General features: G+C 42.6%; 3 long non-coding RNA genes across 4 annotated transcripts in view; 2 read left to right on the forward strand and 1 right to left on the reverse strand.

Moving 5' to 3' along the window:
• LOC120371468 lies at nucleotides 1–18,578 on the forward strand. The gene is made up of 3 exons (XR_005584372.1): nucleotides 1–152; nucleotides 14,979–15,077; nucleotides 18,419–18,578. It is a non-coding gene; the product is annotated as an uncharacterized LOC120371468 (long non-coding RNA).
• Nucleotides 17,197–21,057, reverse strand: part of LOC120371470 — a 17,800-nt gene continuing 13,939 nt past the window's right edge. For both annotated transcript variants that reach the window (XR_005584374.1, XR_005584375.1), the window contains exon 2: nucleotides 17,197–17,656. This is a non-coding gene — a long non-coding RNA (uncharacterized LOC120371470). The remainder of the gene's footprint in view (nucleotides 17,657–21,057) is intronic.
• LOC120371469 overlaps nucleotides 20,672–21,057 on the forward strand; it is a 15,272-nt gene continuing 14,886 nt past the window's right edge. The window contains exon 1 of the long non-coding RNA XR_005584373.1: nucleotides 20,672–20,786. This is a non-coding gene — a long non-coding RNA (uncharacterized LOC120371469). The remainder of the gene's footprint in view (nucleotides 20,787–21,057) is intronic.

Raw genomic sequence — 21,057 nt, forward strand, 5'->3', positions numbered from 1 at the left:
GGCCCATCTCCTGGGGACTGGCCTGACCGGCCGATACTTGACGCAGATCAGCGTGTGGGAGCGTTGCTGAGCCTACCCCTTCCAAGCTACCCAGAAGAGTTGCTGAGCCTACCCCTCACCAGGATCCCCCTGAGGACACCACCTTGACCCAGGTACCTCCAGAAGGGGAGTTGGGAAGTAGCTTGGGGACAGCCAACCCGAGCCTGGCTGCAACACTGCCGGAACATATGTCAATGTGTTGCAGCCAGGATCCCCACTGACACAGCAGCGGGTCTTTGGCTGCTGCTAGGGCCCTGGGCTGGGATGCACTGGAGTGGGAGGGCCTGCGTCCCCCCCGCCGCCCAACATGTGGGTGGTAGTCTCCCCCTCTCCCAGGCTGCTCGGAGCCTGAAGCCTGGGTGTACTATTCACCTGGGTTTGCTCAGTCCCTGCCTGAGGCCTGAGCCCTGCCCTGACCCAGGGCCTGGGCTTGTTAACTGCTAACTGTTACCTGTGGACGGCTTGAGCCAGGACTCCTGTGGCCCGACTGATTCCCCAGGGGCTAGTGCAGGGACTAAGGGAGGCAGCGTGATTCCCCACTGCCCCGGAGGGGGACGAGCCCCAACGAGCCCTCTCTACACAGAGCAACAGCCGATACTAGAATAGCTAATGTAGGTGGGAGTCGCTGCATCTCTGGCATAGAATATGCCAGGAAACAGCCAAAAGCAGGACAAATATTTCTCGCCTCTCAGTACATAAAGGCAGGGGCAGTGACAGAGATAATACAGACGTTCCAAGATAATCACAGACCATACCAATGTTGTCATTTGTCAGAAAACGATCTCAACATGAATCATGGGCTGATAGTGCTCGCACACCTATGTAAATCAGCACTTAGTCCTAGGAAGTCAATGGAAACTGCTGGTGCTTGGCATTGTTCACAATCATGGCCTAAATATGGACTTAGGGACTATCTACAGGTACTCATTTTTTAACACTCCAGCCAACATTTTATGCCCTCTAAGTGAAAGAATTAAAAATAATGTGATAACTGAAAACAGAGACTGAAATTCACTGTGAGTAATAAGGCAATAAGTGAAAAATATCAGCACATCATTTACACACTATTTTAATTAGTATATTCAAGAGTATTAAGAACCAGTATTCCATTCAGTCTTTACAGAGCAGCAGCCTGGTGAGTAACAGTGCTACTTATCAGGGTGGTCACATCATCTATTGTGCCTAAATTAAAGAAGGACTTTTGGAAACTTGTTCCTTACAAAAGTGAATTTGTTGACCATTGTCTCTGGGCGCACTGGTCTTGCCAAACTGGGATACCCACTGGTGGCCAATTTGGGAAGGGTGAAATTGTATGATTCAGAACTGGCTATATTTTCCTGTGATTACACATATCGCTGGGAAGAATAACGAAATGTATTTTGCACGTTAAGCATCTTCCATCTCAGGATATCCGATGATCTTACATGCATTGTTATCATATTACAACATTTCATTATTTTCCATGTTGCAGATGAGGAAACCGAGGCATCAAGAAATTAAATTACAAGCCTTTAATCAGACAGTAAGTCTGTGAGATAACAAACAATAGAACCCAGATGTCCAGGGGTTGTGCTTTCATAAGACCTTCCCTCCTTATATGAAATGTAAATAGTGATTATAAAAATTGAAAAGTGCTGATCAGACCTAGAAGGGTAGTTAAATACCTCTGATTTCACTCAGGATAGGATGTCTGTTAGAAAAAGAATGGAATGTACACAAATCCCTGGGAATGTAAAGCTTTTATCAGTCAAAATAAGGCACTTTAGATTGCAGCTGTGATTTCAAACAGACTCAGACATTACAAAGAAACCATGAAAATGGCTATTTAATGCTGCTCAAAGTAATAAACTGCATGGCAAAGTTCAAAATTTAAATGTAATTTGTAATAAGAAATTCATAGGGGGAAAGCAAATGGAATGATAACCTCAGCATTATGCAGCTGTATGATAAAGTTTTAGGTTTTTAAAAAGATGATTTCTGAAATTATTTACGTCTAGCAAAACACAAACATGTATACAATTTGGGTAAAAGATACCTTAATATATTCTAGCTCCTGTATGCTGCTCTGTTTGTGAATCAAATAGAGGAGGGGGACAATGGGCCAAAAATGGTGAAGGAGGTTCAGCTTCACCATTTTCCCCAAAAAGACGTTAGGTTTTGGGGATCCCCATTGCCTTGGGGGCTTCTGTTGGGAGAAGAAAGGACTAGGGCCGTGCAAATCACAATCCAGATTTGCTGAGCTTTCCTAGACCTGGTCCAGCATTCATAGGCTAGGCTAGAAGTGGATCCCATCCTTTCAGGTGGATTTATAGGTTCTAGTGTATCCTCTTGCACAGTCCTTATGCCACCCCCTGCCACAGAAGGAGTTGCATTTCATTGCTGTTATGGGCATATAGTTTGTGAGATCCTTTAAGGTGAAAACATAAAGCACCATTTTAGCTATGTAAAAGCCCTGGAAACAAGAGGCAGGCACTGGTGCCATTTAGCATCTATTAGTGTGGAGTAGCCCATCCTGGCCTCCCAGTTCAGATCATTGCTTAAGGTAAGAGCTAATAGGGAAAGTAACCTCTTGCTATTTTTCTTGTAGAATTATCCACCGGACAATGGTACCATGATAAATTCTGCATTTAAACAAACTGGAAGGTGACAGGAATGTGGAAATGACACTCATTTGCTAGGCGATTTTTACTGTTTCTCACATTTTGAAAACGTACCTTTGAAGCTGCTGGTGAGGGCTATTAAAGCAAGGCTTGCTTTCAGACTAGAAATATAAAATCATGACACCGGAGAACGAAGCACCCCTAGATGTGACAATGACTTACAGTTACATAGTATCTTTCATCCAGAAGGAAGCTGTGGTGCTTTTCAAACAATGCAATTGCTTCTGCACCCCTTGGCCCAGATCCACCCTGTGCCAGTGCAGAGCCTCATGCAGAGACTGAGAGGGAGCTTTGTGCCCTCTTTGTTCTGCGGGGCCAAATTGGCCCTGATGCAGATTAGAGAAGTCTTGAGGGGTTTGCTAATTTGTGCATGGTTGCCCTATGGGATTTTCAGTCATCATGGGATAACCAGGGCACAGGACCATCACAGCAACATCCCTTTCTGCCACTTCCATATATGCCCCAGAATGGTCCTTGCACCAGAGCCCCAAGGACTCTCACAGAGCATGCTGGACTAGCAGAGCTGACTCTGCCTAGTGGGGAAGATCTTCTGCACAAGGGTCATTCCCCAAGGAATAGGGTAGGGTGGGCATGAAGCTGCTTTGTGGTCCATTTGCACCAGCATATGCAGTGCAAAGGAGCTGCAGAGCAACCATGAACTGGGCCCATTGAACTTTATGACAAAATGACTTCAGTGGGAGTAGGATTGGGCCCACCTGCCACTGAAATGGAAACTGTCCAATATGAAACACAGCAACTGTTAAACTTACAGGAATGCTAATGAGATAGGACTTCAGAAGACTATCCAGCTGAGACAGTAAGGGGGTGGGGTTTTGTTTGTTTTTGTGTAGGCAGAATGTAAATGGAATCTGGCTAGAATACTGACATCCCTGCTGTAATGCAAAGTGCCATGGAACCTTTACCAGCTCCAATGGTCAGGATTTCAACTGTACATCTCCTGCAAAATGCAGCTGTTGAAGCAGAATGATGCATCTTTAAAAAACGCTGGGCTATTTGTTCAATGCTGATGCTGAGGGATCAGTGCCACTTACTAAGTTGGCCACCAGCACCACTTAAATCACCTTTAAAAAAAAAAAAAGAAGCTTCTCCCTTTTGTATATACCATATATAGCAAAATGCTTACCAGGCTTACTCCCCTTAGCATGCAAAACCTGACACAGAGCCCAACATGGAGCGGCTGGAAGCTGAGTTCTTGTATATTGTACCTATTAGTACTACAGATTCAACACACCTAAGTGGGTTGACAAAAATCACAACTCTCTAATATTAACAGTATCTTGAAGAGATGAATACAGCCTGTGTCTCTATGTAACTATCAAAGCCCTGTTTTGTCTGTACTGCATCTTTGAATTTCTAAGGAATCTGCTGGCCTGTTCAGAGTCTCCGCAATGTGGAGAGCAATTTCAGTACAAAATGGATGCAGTCATTGAATCGCACATACGCTATCCTCTCACGGAGTACTTACGGTTGTTCTTTCTGGTGTTACAATTAAAAATAAAAAAGTAAATGATTCCTGGTGAGCTGCAGAATAGCAAATTGCTGCTTTAAAAAATGGCAAAATCTAATGAGAACAAAAGTGGAAACTGTCTTTGTTCAGAACCTCTGTACAGGTACAAGGGGATGCATTGTGAATATCCCATTCCCACCCTTACCAGCAGGAGTAACTAAAAATCCTCAGCTGCAAAGGTCATGTGCCTTTTAGAACACAGTCTCTGGTCTAGTTTGAGTCATGAGCTTCAGCCAAATCAAGGTTGAATAAATAGAAATGAAAGTGCCCGTCATCACTGAAGGGACAGCACTAGAACCAGCAAAGTCATTCTACTGGTAACTAAAGGTCAAGGCTTCAAGCAAGTGAAATGAGCTTTGATCCATTAAGCAAGCAAGCAAGCAACCCCCACCCCCACCATCTCATTTCACAATAGTGACACAATAATAAACTATTCTGATTCGTTTATAAAAGGAAAATTATTTCAAATATCTCCCTATTAAAACAAAATAATGTTTGACAAACTGAAGTCTGTTCTGAGCATAAAACATCTTCCCCCTCCACTCCTTTTCATATAGATTGGGGTATTCTTTGTGAAGCTCTGAGACGCCGGAGCTCAGCTGTGACTAAGAACAACTGTAAAAAATGAGTCATAACAAAAGGTCTCTTTTGCTGATTGAGTTTGAGCAGACCACTTATTCACCCAACCTGATGCCCCCCCCTTTTTTTTTTCAAAGCAGGGCCTAAAGGAGAAAGTGTTGAATTCCATTAGGATTTGTTATTTTTACCATGTTGCCCTGCTGGACAAGTCCAGGTATTAGAATCACTTGCTTCCTGCCAAGCACTCTCTCAGCCTTTGCACTGTTAGCCACAGGCTTTAATGTTAGCCATAAACAGTCACCCCAAGATAAAACTCTGAATGCAAGATCTCAGCCAAGGACAGAGATTTATGTTTTGTTTAAACGTATTGTGTCAAATCTCATTCTGATTACACGTTGGAATCAGAGGCCCAGAAGGCCCTAGCTATTTTTTTTTAATGGGACTCTGCACCCACCTAACTATTCCCACCAAGGGTCATGCTGATGTGGACAGAAGCATGAAAGAGCTCCCCTGCAGCTCTGTGGTGGGGCTCCACAAAGCTATTAAGGGGGCAGAGCTAGGGAAGGGACATTATATGAGCTCATCAAACCCTTAAATGGGATGTCTGGTATTGACCGCTCTCCCCAAGCCAACCCCGCCTTCCCCACAAAGGTCCCACAGAGACTCAGTAGTGCAGAGCGCCCAGCTATGCTAAGAGGTGAAGAAGAAATGCAGAATAGGGTTGGCTTGATGCATTGAGAAACATGCATAGTCCTCGTGTGCAGGCAGCACAATGACTGGGACCCAAGCTCACCTTTGTGCCAGAGTGGAAGGATGCGGGAAGGTCTTTGTGCCCTCTAAATTCTAGGGTTTACTCATGTGGGACCAGCCACAATTTGGATTTGTAGCTAAAATCTCTCTGTGGCTCAAGAATAAACTCTCTCAGCACACAGGAAGATGTGTTATCAAAGCTTGTTGATTATGGATGGCTCCGTTAGGTTTCATTAGCCTGAACATACAGGAAAGTGTGTCCGAAATGCAACCCTAGTGCTAAAGAGATTCCTTTGTTAAGATGAGTATGAGAGGCTTGCATTGCCAGGGTATAACACCGGGCATTCCTTAAAGCAGTGATACTTAGACTGAGGCATGGGAGCCGCAAGTGACTCTTTAATGTGTCTCCTGCAGCTCTCTGTAGCACATGATATTAAAACACTGTTAACCAGTCTAAGTCATTAACCCATCTGGATTATTTTATTATATTATTAACCAATTGTAATTGATAAAATAATAATACTTGGTCAGTCATTGTGCTGTGATAATAATATACATACTGTATATACTTGTTCATTAGCCCGTTCATTTATAAGTCGACCCCTCAAGATGGTTAGGTAAAAATAGCAAATACTGTATGACCCTTTCATAAGCTGACCCTATATCTCAGGGGTTGGCAAACTTTGGCTCCCGGCCATCAGGGTAAGCCGCTAGTGGGGTGGGACATTTTGTTTACTCGGAGCATCTGCAGGCATGGAGCCCCTCAGCTCCCTGTGGCCGCGGTTCGCCGTTCCCAGCCAATGGGAGCTGAGGGGCTCCATGCCTGCAGACGCTCCAGGTAAGCAAAATGACAATGTATTAGATATTCAATTCAATGATTCCATAGAGTTTAAAATCATCAAATTTTGGTGTAGACCCATTTATAAGCCAACCCCCGCTCTTTGATGCATCATTTTTTTACCAAAAATATTTGGCTTATGAACAAGTATATACGGTATATATAAAAACTAAATATGAATATATAGTACTCTAATGAAACAATTAATTCACACTACTGTGGTTCTTTTGGATAATGTTGATTGCTAATTTGGCTCCTGAAACACTGAGGTCTGAATACAAACTGCCTTAAAGGTTTCAGAGTGTGTCAGAAGGCAGGTGCTGAAAGGAAGTGGGGTCCAGTCATCATGGACAGAGACTGTGACACACCTGATTAAAATAAATTAGCTGTATCACAGTGGAGAGTTTTGACATTGAGAAGCAAAGGAAATTGTATAGCCAGTCCCAACAGGAATTCTGTTAATTATTAACAGGGACTTGTTATAGTTGACGTCTCTGGCACTGGAGGAAATCCAAAGTGACTTTGTACGTGGGCGAGATATCCACTGCTGACTAAATGAGCCAATATATCCAATAAACCTAGGCAGCCTTCCTTAGCTGGCCATGAGCAAGAAGAAAATTAAAGGGTCAGAGGTTGGGAGAGAAATCAGCCTATTTGAACTCCTGACTCAGTGACAGAAAATACTTTCCTTTGATTCTCTCTGAAGTTTAAAATTTATTAAACTCATGAATATAGTACAATGGCTAAGAAGAAAAGAATTCTGGCTGTGTTCATATAAGCCTTCTGCATGCTTTTCTTTTCTTTCAATTTAATGAATTCTCTTTCCTAACCTTATTGCTGCAAACCCATTTAGAGCTGGTTGAATATCAAAATAACCTGTTCACACATCAGAGGCCTGAGTTTGGGTCACTATGTTTCCTAGTGTTGTAATGTTAATCGGTCACAAGTATTCAAACAACTGACAGGTATTTGTGAAAACATCTGCAGATCCCAGAAGTTTCACAAATGTTAGCCTGAATACTTATTCATCAAAACATTCTGGCCAGAACAGAACGGTCATTATTTTCTCTCCATTTTTTTTTACAAGAAGCTTCAGTCATAGAATCATAGAAGATTAGGGTTGGAAGAGACCTCAGGAGATCATCTAGTCCAACCCCCTGCTCAAAGCAGAACCAACACCTACTAAATCATCCCAGCCAGGGCTTTGTCAAGCCAGGCCTTAAAAAACCTCTAAGGATGGAGATGCCACTACCTCCCTAGGTAACCAATCCAGTACTTCACCACCCTCGTAGTGAAATAGTTTGTCCTAATATCCAGCCTAGACCTCCCCCACTGCAACTTGAGACTATTGCTCCTTGTTCTGTCATCTGCCACCACTGAGAACAGCCTAGCTCCATCCTCTTTGGAACCCCGCTTCAGGTAGTTGAAGGCTGCTATCAAATCCCCCCTCGCTCTTCTTTTCTGAAGACTAAATAACCCCAGTTCCCTCAACCTCTCCTCGTAAGTCATGTGCCCCAGCCCCCTAATCATTTTCATTGCCCTCTGCTGGACTCTCTCCAATTTGTTCACATCCTGTCTGTAGTGGGGGGCCAAAATCTGGATGCAATACTCCATATGTGGCCTCACCAGTGCCAAATAGAGGGGAATAATCACTTCCCTCGATCTACTGGCAGTGCTCCTACTAATACAGCCCAATATGCTGTTGGCCTTCTTGGCAACAAGAGCACACTGTTGACTCATATCCAGCATCTCATCCACTATAATCCCCAGGTCCTTTTCTGCAGAACTGCCACTTAGCCAGTCGGTCCCCAGCCTGGAGTAGTGCATGGTATTCTTCTGTCCTAAGTGCAGGACTCTGCACTTGTCCTTGTTGAACCTCATCAGATTTCTTTTGGCCCAATCCTCCAATTTGTCTAGGTCACGCTGGACCCTATCTCTATCCTCCAGCATATCTATCTCTCCCCCAGATTAGTGGCATCCGCAAACTTGCTGAGGGTGCAATACATGCCATCATCCAGATCATTAATGAAGATGTTGAATAAAATTGACCCCATGACCGACCCGTGGGTCACTCCACTTGATACGGGCTGCCAACTAGACACTGAGCCATTGATCACTACCCATTGAGCCCAACGATCTAGCCAGCTTTCTATCTACCTTATAGTCCATTCATCCAATCCATACTTTGTTAACTTGCTGGGAAGAATACTGTGGGAGACTGTATCAAAAGCTTTGCTCAAGTCAAATCAATATCACATCCAAAGTCAATCTCACATCCACCGCTTTCCCCATATCCACAGAGCCAGTTATCTCATCATAGAAGACAATAAGGTTGGTCAGGCATGACTTGCCCTGGGTGAATCAATGTTGACTGTTCCTGATCACCTTCCTCTCCTACAAGTGCTTCAAAATGGATTCCTTGAGGACCTGCTCTATGATTTTTCCAGGGACTGAGGTGAGGCTGACCAGTCTGTAGTTCCCCGGAGTCTTCTTCTTCCCTTTTTTAAAGATGGGCACTATATTTGCCTTTTTCCTGTCATCCGGGACCTCCCACGATCGCCACGAGTTTTCAGAGATAATGACCAATGGCTCTCAATCACATCAGCCAATTCCCTCAGCACCCTCTGATGCATTAGATCTGGACCCAAGGACTTGTGCATGTCCAGTTTTCTAAATAATCCTTAACTTGTTCTTTCACCACTGAGGGCTGCTCACCTCCCGCCCATACTGTGTTGCCCAGTGCAGCAGTCTGGGAGCTGACCTTGTCTGTGAAGACTAAGGCAAAAAAAGCATTGAGTACTTCAGCATTTTCCACATCATTTGTCACTGGGTTGCCTCCCCATTCAGTAAGGGTCCCATGCTTTCCCTGATCTTCTTCTTGTTGCTAACATACCTGTAGAAACCCTTCTTGTTACCCTTCACATCCCTTGCTAGCTGCAACTCCAATTGTCCTTTGGCCTTCCTGCATGCTCGAGCACTATTTTTTTACTCCTCCCTAGTCATCTGTCCAAGTTTCCACTTCTTGTAAGCTTCCTTTTTGTGTTTAAACTCACTGAGGCTCTCTCTGTTATCCAGTTAAGAAGCAAGAAATACCACCATGTGGCTCAAGGACCAGCCACACATGATTACCAAATAGTAATCAAGCAAAGAGTTCATGAGCATGAATCTATGGTCAGCAAATGCTTACAAATAACTAACATAGCTCAAGAAAAGCAGGATCAGTTCATGAATAATTTGCTACCCCAAAAAGGAGCTAACATAGTAACAAATAATATTTGTAACAAATACTTCAAACCAACCCCACTCCCATTTCACTGGACTCCTCGTATCAATATACCAAGATTAGTATCGCAGTACAGTTGGATGTTTACAAGGTTGACTTAATGTTCCAAAGCACCCAAAGCCAGAAATTCCTGGCTATAAATAGATACATTTTTAGGATAGATACCTCCTTGTGCAAAGATATCCTCAGCTATTCAAGAGCTTAATAGGCACGAGATAGAGTTGGATAAATATCCACATTGGGGTGTTTATCGGTTGAATGTGTGCAAATACAGTTTCAGTTATTGCTAGTAATTAATGCACCTACAGCAATTCTCCACACACCATCCCGAATACTTGCATCTCTGAGGGAAGAACTTCTGAGCTGTGGATGCAGAGCAAAATAGATTTCTCCTTTCAACTCTTACCTCTTAAGAGTTTGGTTACCTGTTACATCAGCCAATCACTTAGCCTCTCAATGACACCTGTGGACCTGGCAAATCACCACACTCCCCTTCTTCCTTCCAGGGTGCCTGCTGCATTTGACTGTCCGTGTGCTCAGGTAGTCAGTCACCTCTATGTCTTTTTCCATCCAGTACCCTCCCTCCCCCAAGCATGTTGAAATGTCCCTGATCACCTCCATGATGCCCTCTACCAGATAAATTATACACACTTATAATTTGCAGGAACAGGGCCTAATCAGAACAGGTAAATCTATGTGAATATGGAATTTACTGTGCCAGAGAGACGGCTCAAAGACACAATATCTAGGGTGATTGCGATGCACAAAAATGAAACCCTCACCCACACTCCCAGGTTAGACTAACAGCAATCCAGCCACACTCAATCACCCATATGATCATTCATTAATAACCAGATCCAAACTAACCCACCCATAAAGATCACCACCCACAACATCTTCTCTAATGCTTCCAATGTTCTTCTAATAACACAGGATAATATATTGGATATAATAAAACAGGCAAATTTGCCCACTAGCATGATCCAGATGAGACCACAGGGAAATTTATATCTGAGGGCTGTTTAACTGACTTGAATATGATTGATTGCCTTCATTTCTGTTTTATTCCCAGTATTAGGTATGTGCTTGGTGTTTTTCAAGGGAGGATTTAATAAGATTTGTGATATGCTTGCTCCATCTAGAATATTGAGGCTGAAAGCTTTCAATTGCTCTGGATTTCCCAGAATAAGTTTAACAGTTTTAAACAAGAGATGAGTTGGGGTAAAGGTCAGGGGAGTTTGGAGAGCCCAAAGATACTAGGTTAGAGCTACACATTTTAGACAACGTAAGAAAGAGATGTAAGTGCTGAGGTGCTGGCTGATGTGGTGTACACAAAGGAAAAATATTACCTTCTCCAAGTCTGTCTACTTCTTACAGGGTAACATTTAACTATCCATTTTCAGCCATAATACTATATATTTTTGAAACTGAAAGAAGAATTTCTTTTGAGCAATTACACACACACAAAGCCATTTATGCCAATGGGAATTCCATTTGTAGCTTAAGGACTGTGTATGGGGTCAAACCTTGGTCTCGACACTCATGGATAAGGATTAAAATGCTGTAGGTGAAAATGCTGAAATTGTACAGTAGCGGGGCAAAGCCAGGAACTATGCAATAGAAGACCTTTATCAGCAGAGCTATGTGTTCCCCATGGCAGAAGGATTGTCAGCCCCTGATATTCTTTCCTTAGATGAGGTTCTCTAAGCACAGTGTCTATGGCATTTCTCGTATAGGCCCAACCCCGGCTCTCCCTGCGTGGGAGGGGCAATATGCAGAGAGCCTGCAACTACTTGTGGATCATGGATTTCTGCTCTGCTGGGTTAAAATTCTTGGGAGCATGAAGAGCAGGTTCAGAGTCAGGGGTGGGTTACAGGCGTGGGCACTGGGTTGCAGGCAATGGGTTAATGCCTGTGCTGACACACCAGCCCATACCTCCCTATGCAGGGGAGGGAAGCACTAACTGTGCAGTCTCCAAAAGCTCATGTCCCCTGATATTTCTTGGGTGGAAGAAGTGATAAGTGACATGATTTTGCTTCTTGAATTAGGATTAAGCCCTAAAGTAGCCAAATTGATGAAGGCTGTGAAGTCTCCCTGGCTATAGTGAATTTTTGCTGTATAGAACCTAGTAAATATTGTACTGCTTGAAATAACTTTGCTATATATATTGCATTAGAAAATTGCTCTTGGAAGATTGGCACCGCAGTCATTACAGTGAGTAGTGCAATAATATGATACAGGTTGTTGAGAGCAGACAGGATGCATCAGGTAGAAGAGAGAGAATGATTAGCTGTGAGAAGGGGTTCTGTCCTGAGACTTGTATTTTCATTAATAACTTGGACGATGGAGTAGAATAGTCCACTTATAAAATTTGCACATGACACCTAGATGGCAAGAGTTGGTAGGATTTTGAAAAATAGGATTAGAATTCAAATGACCTGGATAAATTGGAGAACTGGTCTGAAATCAACAAAATTAAATTTGAGAGAGACAAGTATTACACTTTGGAAAGAAGAAAAATCTAAATGCACAAAGTGGGGAATAACTGGCTAGGTAGCCGTACTGCAGAAAAGGATCTGGGGGTTATAGTGGATCACAAAATGAAGAGAAGCCAACAATGTAATGCTAGGGTTGCCAACTTTCTAATTCCAGAAAACCAAACACCCTTGCCCCGCTCACTGACCCACCCACGGCCTGCTCCTTCCTGGGGCCCCACTCCTCCCTCCATTCTGCCCCCCTCCTTCTATTCCCCCCCTCCATCACTTGTTTTCCCCTACCCTCGCTCACCTGCTCATTTTCACTGCAAGGCCAAAACAGGCATATTGATTGTTTTGACAGATGTATTATGCTATTATCAGGTTTTATTTGTTACAGAACACTAGAGCTGGTGGCAAAATAGTCAAAAACGGTAATTTTTAAAAAAACAAAATTTCACAAAAGTTTCCCCTCCCTTCCCATTTTCCGTAACCAGCTCCATAGGTTTTGTTCACTAAAGTTATTGTAATTTTATGTGTGGAATTAGGACCACACATTATCACAGCTGCAATGGGTCCATTAAAGGCCCACTCCTGAAGCCCAAACACAAAATCTATAGAGCACAACCACAGAAATGCACACCTGGCCATTTACCTATATACGTAAATCTGTAGAAACTGACTCCCACACCTACATGCAGATACACACGTGTATTCATGTGTACACATCTAGCATGCAGCAACACATGTACTTCCACATTATTTATTATTACAATTGTTGTTTAGTACCTAGAGATCCCATCTAAGATCAGGGCTCCAGGGTGGTAGGTGCTGGACATACACATAAAAAGAGAGTGTCTGCAACAAAGAGTTTATACTGTAGCTAGACAAAAGTGGGGAGAAATGTATGGTACATTGGCTCTTCTGCAATTACTAGTCAACAACATTCACTTTTAAAGAAATAATACATTTCTTTTAGAGTTCCCTTCTCTTTTAAAAACTTGTTTAAAATGGATACACACATTTTGTGTCAATTTTTTTGTGCACAAGCCAGCAAAAGGAGTAAAAGTCAAAGAGTTAGGCTGCGCATTTTATTCAGACAGGTATACACACATGTGGCAATATATGCACCTCCCTACATAAAGACACACAGTTTCTTACACACATACAATGCATGTATGCACTTCCCTACACAGAGACACCCAGCAGTGCAGGGGATGGCGGTGCAGCCCCATTCCCAGCAATTGGAGATGGAGATACATACCTCAAACTCCTGGGTGCTGGTGATGGGGCAACAGAGGGCGGTTCACCGCAGCTTGAGCCCAGCCACAGGAGGAACGCAAAGAGGAGAACAGGGTTGGCAGAGGTGGAAGAGGCGTGCGCCACAACCACTCAACAACTGCCTGCTAGGCACGCTAGTTCGTCCCCTGCCCTGACCTGGCCAGTGGGAGCTGTGCCTGTGGGCGGGGCAGCATGCAGATCCCTCTGGGCACCCCTAAGCCTAGGAGCCGGACATGCTCGCTGCTTCCCGGGAGCCACACAGCAGCTAGCAGGGAGCCTGCCAGCCCTGCAGCATAGCCCCACCAACCGTGGGGTTGCAGCGGTGCTGACTGGATCCAGTTGTTCCAGTTGAAAACTGGACAACTGGTCACCCTACGTAATGCAGTTGTGAAAAAAGGCAAGTGTCATTCTGGAATGTATTACCAAGAGTGTTGTATATAAGACATGGGAGATAATTCTTCCAGTGTATTTGGCTCTGGTGAGTCCTCAGTGATAAAAGGTTTAGAAACCATGAACTATGAGGGCAAGTTAAGAAAATTGCACATGTTTAATTTTGAGAAGAAAAGGTGCGGAGGGGGCCATGTTAACAGTCTTAAAAATGTAAAAGGTTGTTTAAAGAGGATGGTGATCAATTGCTCTCCATGTCCATCAAAGGTCAGACAAGATGTAATAAGCTTATTCTTCAGCAAGGGAGATTTGGTTAGATATTAGGAAAATCTTTCTAACTTTAAAGGAACAGGTTACCTAGGTAGGTTGTAGAATCCGCATCACTGATGGTTTTTAAGATCAAGTTAGCCAAACATCTACCAGGGATGATCTAGGTATACTTAATGCTTCCTGGATGTGGGGGGATTGACTAGATGACTTCTTGAGGTCCCATCCAGCCCTACACATCTATGATTCTATAAAAGAAAGGCCAAAAGAGCATGAAGGAGAGAGAGGAACAAAAAGCTTGGAGACAGAGTGAGAGGGGCCTGACAGCCACTGAAGGAGTGTGACAACAGCAGATGTAGCCTTATGAGAGAGGAACTGATTTGAAAAACAATGCAAAGGGAGAGGTGGAAGTAGAGTTGGTAGCAAACTGACATGAAGTGAGCCAGGCATTAAAGAGAAGGGAAACAGGTCTGGGACTAGACAAAGGAGGAGCTTGCCACTCCAGCTGTTAGATGAAGAGCCCCGGCAGATGAATAAGATACTGAGACCATAAGACTGTGGTGTATTGAGAGGACTGTGCTTTTAATTGCAAGCTAACACTTTAAGAGTGGGATGGCGGCCGAGGGGAAGGCTCCAGGTTCCGCTTTCATGCTAGGAGGCTCTGTAGTGAAGAGTGGGGGCCAGAGTCAATAAGGAAAAAGCCATTTGAAAGCAGGTGTGTTGAGTTGTGCCTCTCTGCTTTAGGGAGCAGTTTCTTTCTCTATATATATTTGGGTTCTTGTGTGTTATCATTCTGAATTCTGAGTAATTAGTGGTGTTAGGTTGCAACTTGTCAGCAAGATTATTCATGTTTTTATCTAATTTTTCTGTGTTTATACTGTAAACATAACAGGGGCCTTGAAGGAAAAAAGAAGAGAAATCTAGAAAGGAGGAATTGTTGTGCAGAAGAGGAATGAGAATAAAGGTCTCAACTGATCTCAGTTACTCTTGTGTAAGTCACCATTTCAGCAGGTTCTCCAGATCTACATCAGCAGAATTGAAATAAAAATCTGTCCCAGAATCTCTAGGACGTTGCAAGTCTGGACTTTTAAAAAATATTCCCCAACATACTTTGGTTATATAGTAATCCATTTAAGCCCCCGTTCTGCAATGGGCTCTGCATAGATGCAAATCAGGGCTTTAGTTTTGAAAACCATGATTTTGATCCCATTTAGTAGCTTCTGCTTAGAAAAAAATATCGTATATTCTTTCAGAAAATTTCTGCTTGCTCTTCTAGCATCTAGAAATAACCATAAAGTCATATTTTTGTCCACTATCCTTGGTGGCTACTTATAAAGCTTTGTAACATCTCAGCCTCCAAAGCTTTTAAAAGTAGCAATCTTTCCCCCTCCTCCCATACGCTAAGAAAAATAGAACCCAGCAACTTCTCAAGCTCACAGCTAACCCCCACGTAAATACTTACTTTTCAAAAATCTAGCACATTTTAACAGGAAACATTCTCTATCCACAAATATTTGCATAACATGGACATACTGGGGGCAAGAACTGGGTAGGGTGACATAATAGAATTTAACATTTATAATAAATGTTCTGATTTCATGTTTTCATTACATTTTGCAGTCATATTGTACCACAAGCTCATTTCCCTGTTATTCTCCACCTCCAGCACTAACGTCACCTCTTGGCTTCCTTTTGCTATTGGCTGCTATCTAAATTACAACCCTGTGGTTCTTCATAAAAAGCGAGTACATCATTTACATGGATTTTTAGTAGTTGCTAGGTTGGGGAGGAAAGCAAGGGGTATATAGGGTAAGAAAAGCACGGCCAAATGAAAGTAAAGTTTGCAGTCGCACACAGGACAATTGTGCCTTGATATCATTACTCCTCTAAGGAAAGTTTGAGTTATGTTAGTATAGGCTGTGGGCTGGGTCAGGTGGCACAAAAGGTAAAACCTTTTCTCAGATGCTAGGAAACCTCTACTTTAATAACAAATATAAATATGGCACATTTCATCAGTAGATCTCAAAGTGCTTTGCAGGAAAAGTAAATGTAATTTTCCTCATTACATGGGGAACTGAAGCAAAGAGAGGGACAGTGACTTGCCCAAGGTCACCTGGGATGGTAGTGGCAAAGCTGGGAGTGAAATCCAGGTCTCAAGCCCTAATCCAGAGCACTCTCCATTAGACCACATTGCATATAAAAAGCCATTGTTCCTATAAAGACAGCAGTAGGAATCAGGTGGTCAGGAGATTATGTTAAAGAAGAGAAAGGGCTTCTTTTTCTCCAAGCTCCAGTCTTGATAAGGGTTTACTGAGAAAACATTGTTTTTCCTGCTCCTTTACCTAAATGTAAACTTTAAAGTGCATGTAACTGGTTTTGTTTCTTCAACCCAGTAATATACACTATAATCACTAAAGAGGCTTCTGTCAATATGGCTGAAATTCAGACAAAGCCAATTCTAATTTGGTGCCCTCACTACAGGGTATAATCAATTATGATAATCTTTTCTTTGCTGTTGCTATTTACCCTTCAAGGGATTGGAGCAGATTTATTTACCTTTTAGATCTGTTGTATCTTTGTGCGTGGATTTTTCTCTTTGCTATTGAGTTTTTCTGGTTCCTTTTCTCTCTCTGCATTCAACAAGGGTAACCACCTCCAACATGACATTTTATATGATCTGTATGCACTGAGCAGTAGGCAGCATACAGAAAGATTTTATTACATCATTCACAAGCTGCCATTGACACGGCCTTGACAGTGCGGTTTATTATGGCTATAACACACCTGACTGCAAGTAGTAAAGGAAATGTGCATTCAGGTCATGTCCTGACAGGTCATATATTCTCAACACCAGTGATTCCAATGGCAATATCAGTGGGCCCCTTGGGAAATCTTTTCCTTTAATTTGAGTAATTTAAGTACACCTGACCTTCTTCAACTGACAAATGACAGAGCATTGAATTCCCTCCTCTGGCTTGATCCTCTTCTCATTTATATTAGTTCTACACTGGTGTTCAGTGGGGTTATTCTTGATTGACACCGATGTACACGAGAGGAGAGTTAGGCTTTCAAAAGTGATCAGTGATTTTGGGGTATCTAACTTGAGCCACTTTAAAGAGAACAGATTTACTGAGAGTGATGAGCACCCAACCCCTGAAAAGCAGGCCCTTTTCAGTTGTTTCATATTGGAGCTAAGATTGGGGCAGCCAAAAACCACTAGCCCCTTTTTAAAAATCTAGCCAGACCAGTACCCTTTTGGGTTCCATTCATTCCAGCTTATGCATCTGCATCCAGTTTATAAATTGGATGAAGGTTTATTTGGTTGGGTTTTTTTACTTGACAAACAGAAAATAAATAAGAGATCAAAAGAAATTAGAAGCAGAGTTCCACCTGCTACATGGCTCAGCTGGAAAGCACAATAGAAATTTGGGAGCTCCAAACAGAGATGACTTGTCCTTAGCGCTCATCCTTTGTTTCTCAGTGTGTCTCTTTTATCCGATGTAGAGGATGTACAAACATGTAAAAGTGTCCGTTATTTAACAGGTTGGGAAAATCCTTCCTCTCAACTGTCTGAAAACCAAGCAAATAATAATTTTTTAAAAAGTGATTAATATGTTCTTTAAAGGATATTTGAGGGCTATTTCTGTGCCTTTGGGGTTTTACGTAGGGGAAGTTATATTTCCTGCTAGTACAATTTCATTCTTCATTTGGAAAATATCTCCCCATTGATTTTCTGTGGAGGAAAAGTTATTAAAAATAAACGTTTTCATTATTAAGCTTCTGCTATCATAGTCCCTCATGCAGGGGATGTTTTCCTGTTTACTTATCCAGTTAAGTATTTCAATAGTTCTAGTGAAATGAACCCTAAGTGACAGCTCATGGCTGACCAACCCTGGCGGAATCATAAAAACCTTCCTTAAAATTATTGTTGAACTTGTCATCAAGTCACCGTAGGCAAAATTGTCCTCTCACCTCTTCACAGAGAATGGTGACTGGTATTTTGCTCTCTTAATTTGTGCAGGCCTCCCATAGGTATGAGTTGGAATTCTATTCAGGAAAGGACATGACAATAGGGGATTCAAGAACCTTGTGGATCTTAGATTATTTTACTCTCTAGCTATGTGGATGTGTCTAAATGGAGTAGGTGCATTTTGTTTTGACTTTTGCAAAGTTAATGGTATTGTTCTTCCTCCGATTCCATGTGAGTGAACATGATTTAAAAAGCTATGGTCTGCAGAGACAGATTCATCCCACTCAATCTATGTATCTGCCAAAGCAGGTCAGCAGTGCCACTGTTACGTGGGTGATATTTTGGATGTTTTTTCCCCACAGGCACTCATTGCCATTTCTTTGGTTGTGACGTTGTGCTTCACCACAGAATTCACAGAGAGAACAAGCCATACAGCCTTTACTAAATCAATCTCCTAGGGAAGTACTGAGAAAATGACATGAGAAGCACCCACCCCTTCCCCACTGCAGTACTCTGATTCCTACAAAGATGGGTCTGAGTCATGAAAGGTAGCTCATGAGCTATATTTTTGGGTGTCCATTTCTATTATTTTGGTTTGTTTATTCTAGGGGGCCAGAGGTTAGGTTGCTTTAGCTTTGCTAAAGTTACAGTGGACCAAACCAACTTCGTGTTGCATGAAATCCTGAATTGGATCTAGATTTGTCTGATTTAGGTATTTGGGTAATCATTTAGCAGCTCTCTTTTCAAAAGCTTTTTGAAAACCCAAGGAAGCCTGCTCTTCACTTATTACCCTTTTATTTGAAATGTATGCCTTACCCAGTTTGGTTTGTTGCATTACATTGGGCGGATGTTCAAGTTTTTAAAGAAACATGCAAAGAAAGGCTGCGTTTGAATGATTTTCAGCCCAACTAGAAGCAGTAAATACTAGAAATGGCATCAAAAGTCTGTCCTCACGAGATCTCAGCAATCCCAAGAAGTTCATACAGTTTGGATATGTTTCAGATTAACAGTGTGGTGTATGACACTACACGCAGGTAGGAGAAATGTTATAAATGTGCTTTCTTGTCTGATGTACCTTTAAAAGGTCAAGATTTCCCCTGCTGGGCTACAGTGCTATGAATCCATTCAAAAGGGCTCTGACAGATTTAGAGCACTTTTTTTTCTAATTTGAAATCAAAGTCATCCTGAAAAGTAGGTTTGATCTTTATATAGGATAAACACCACATTGGAACTGGTAAGTGGTTTTTTTTACTCTAAAATCCATACCTTTTGAGCATCCATCATTAACTTTCAACTCCGTCAGTATGTTAGAACAATGGTATGCTGAACTAATTAGGCTCATTACATAGATTACTGTTGCTTAATATCTTTTTAAAATGTCTTTAATATTGGAATTGTGGATGACTAGCAATTTCTAGTGTTCACTAATCAGTTTTGATAAGAAAATGCCTTTTAGTAATAGAATAATAATAATGTTTTGACTTATTCCTGCACTTCCTTGTATTGGAAGTGACCAGAAGGGGGAACTCCAGAGATCTGAAATACCATGAAAGAGATATTCTTGTGGTATTTCCAAGCTGCATGGAACAGGAGGTACCAGATAGTTCACAAGCAAACCTGCTTTTGTGAGATTGCTGGCACAGTTCTAGACAAGAGAGCTGTGACTCAGCCTCTGTACTTTGGAATATTTATCCAGAGCAAACCTTTGCAACTGCTGAAGTTCATCTGTAACAAACAGATTTTCTATTTGAAATCTGCTTTGAATGGATGTATGAGCTGAGTATTTTACAAGATACAGAACAGGATAGTGGGAAAGGGCCCATTCATTTGTGTTTCCTGTCAAATGCCTACCACACTTGGTAATCTCTCAGCACTTCTAACACCTGCCACTTTACTGCAGGAAAATAGGAGTTAAATAGTATTTCCTATTCATAGTAAGTCATTAGTAGGGTAAGAGTTCCAAATACATTTTAAGTGAAAAGATCAGGGCCGCCCAGAGGATTCAGGGGGCATGGGGTCTTTGGTGGTGGGGGACCCCCCCTGCCGCTGAATTGCCGCTGAAGACCTGGAGTGGAAGAAGCTCCGGGGGCCCGGGCCCCACAAGAGTTTTCGGGGCCCCCAGAGCAAGTGAAGGACCCCACTCCAGGGCCCCCGAAAAACTGTCGTGGGGACCCCTGTGGCGCCCGGGGCAAATTGCCCCACTTCCCCCCGCCCTCTGGGTGGCTCTGGAAAAGATTCTCATTTCATAAAAATACCACAGAGGTTTTGGCCCATCCTGGAAATGTCACATGAGGCAGTGACAGGGCCAATCGGGAGTGGGGGAGGGGGCAGGAGGGCCATTTGGCCTGGGCCTCAAGCTCAAAGGGGGCCTCAAATTTAGACACTTGTTAAGTTTTTGGCATTTGATAAGTTTTGCAACTTGTTTTTATGCGCAACCCTATCGGACCAGGGAAGCATTTGTTAAATAAAAAATATTCTAATGATGTCTCACTCTTTTTTTGGTGCCTTATTTTGTTTTCATGTGTCATCATGTTTTATTTTTATTATGGCTAGGGGCCTCAAAAGCTGGAAGTGTTCTGGGCCTCTCTGGACCTCTGAGAGGGCCTGGGCAGTGAGACTTCTTTCTGGATAACATGGCTAGATGGCTCACAAACAAAAGTTGTCCTGCTCTACCTGAAAGTCTGAGTGAACTGTATTCCATTAAAGGACAAATTTTGCAGTCTTGAGCAGGTAGAAAAAACTCCTACTTAAGCAGGGCATCAAGTTACATCATAGCTAGTACTAAGTCATGTCAGAAATTTGGTAATATTCAGTGTCACATGACCACAGATGGCACAACTTGCAAGCATTTGAAAACAGCTGTCCATTCCCTATCAATATACTTTACACTGTAAATACTAAACAAAGGATCTGATTCATACCAGGGTAACTCCAGGGAAGTCACCAGTTATACTGTTTTTTCCACTTGTCTGAGAGCAGAATCAGACCCAGAATATGTTTT

The sequence above is a fragment of the Mauremys reevesii genome, linkage group 9, assembly GCF_016161935.1.
Source record: "Mauremys reevesii isolate NIE-2019 linkage group 9, ASM1616193v1, whole genome shotgun sequence".
NCBI lineage: Eukaryota > Metazoa > Chordata > Testudines > Geoemydidae > Mauremys > Mauremys reevesii.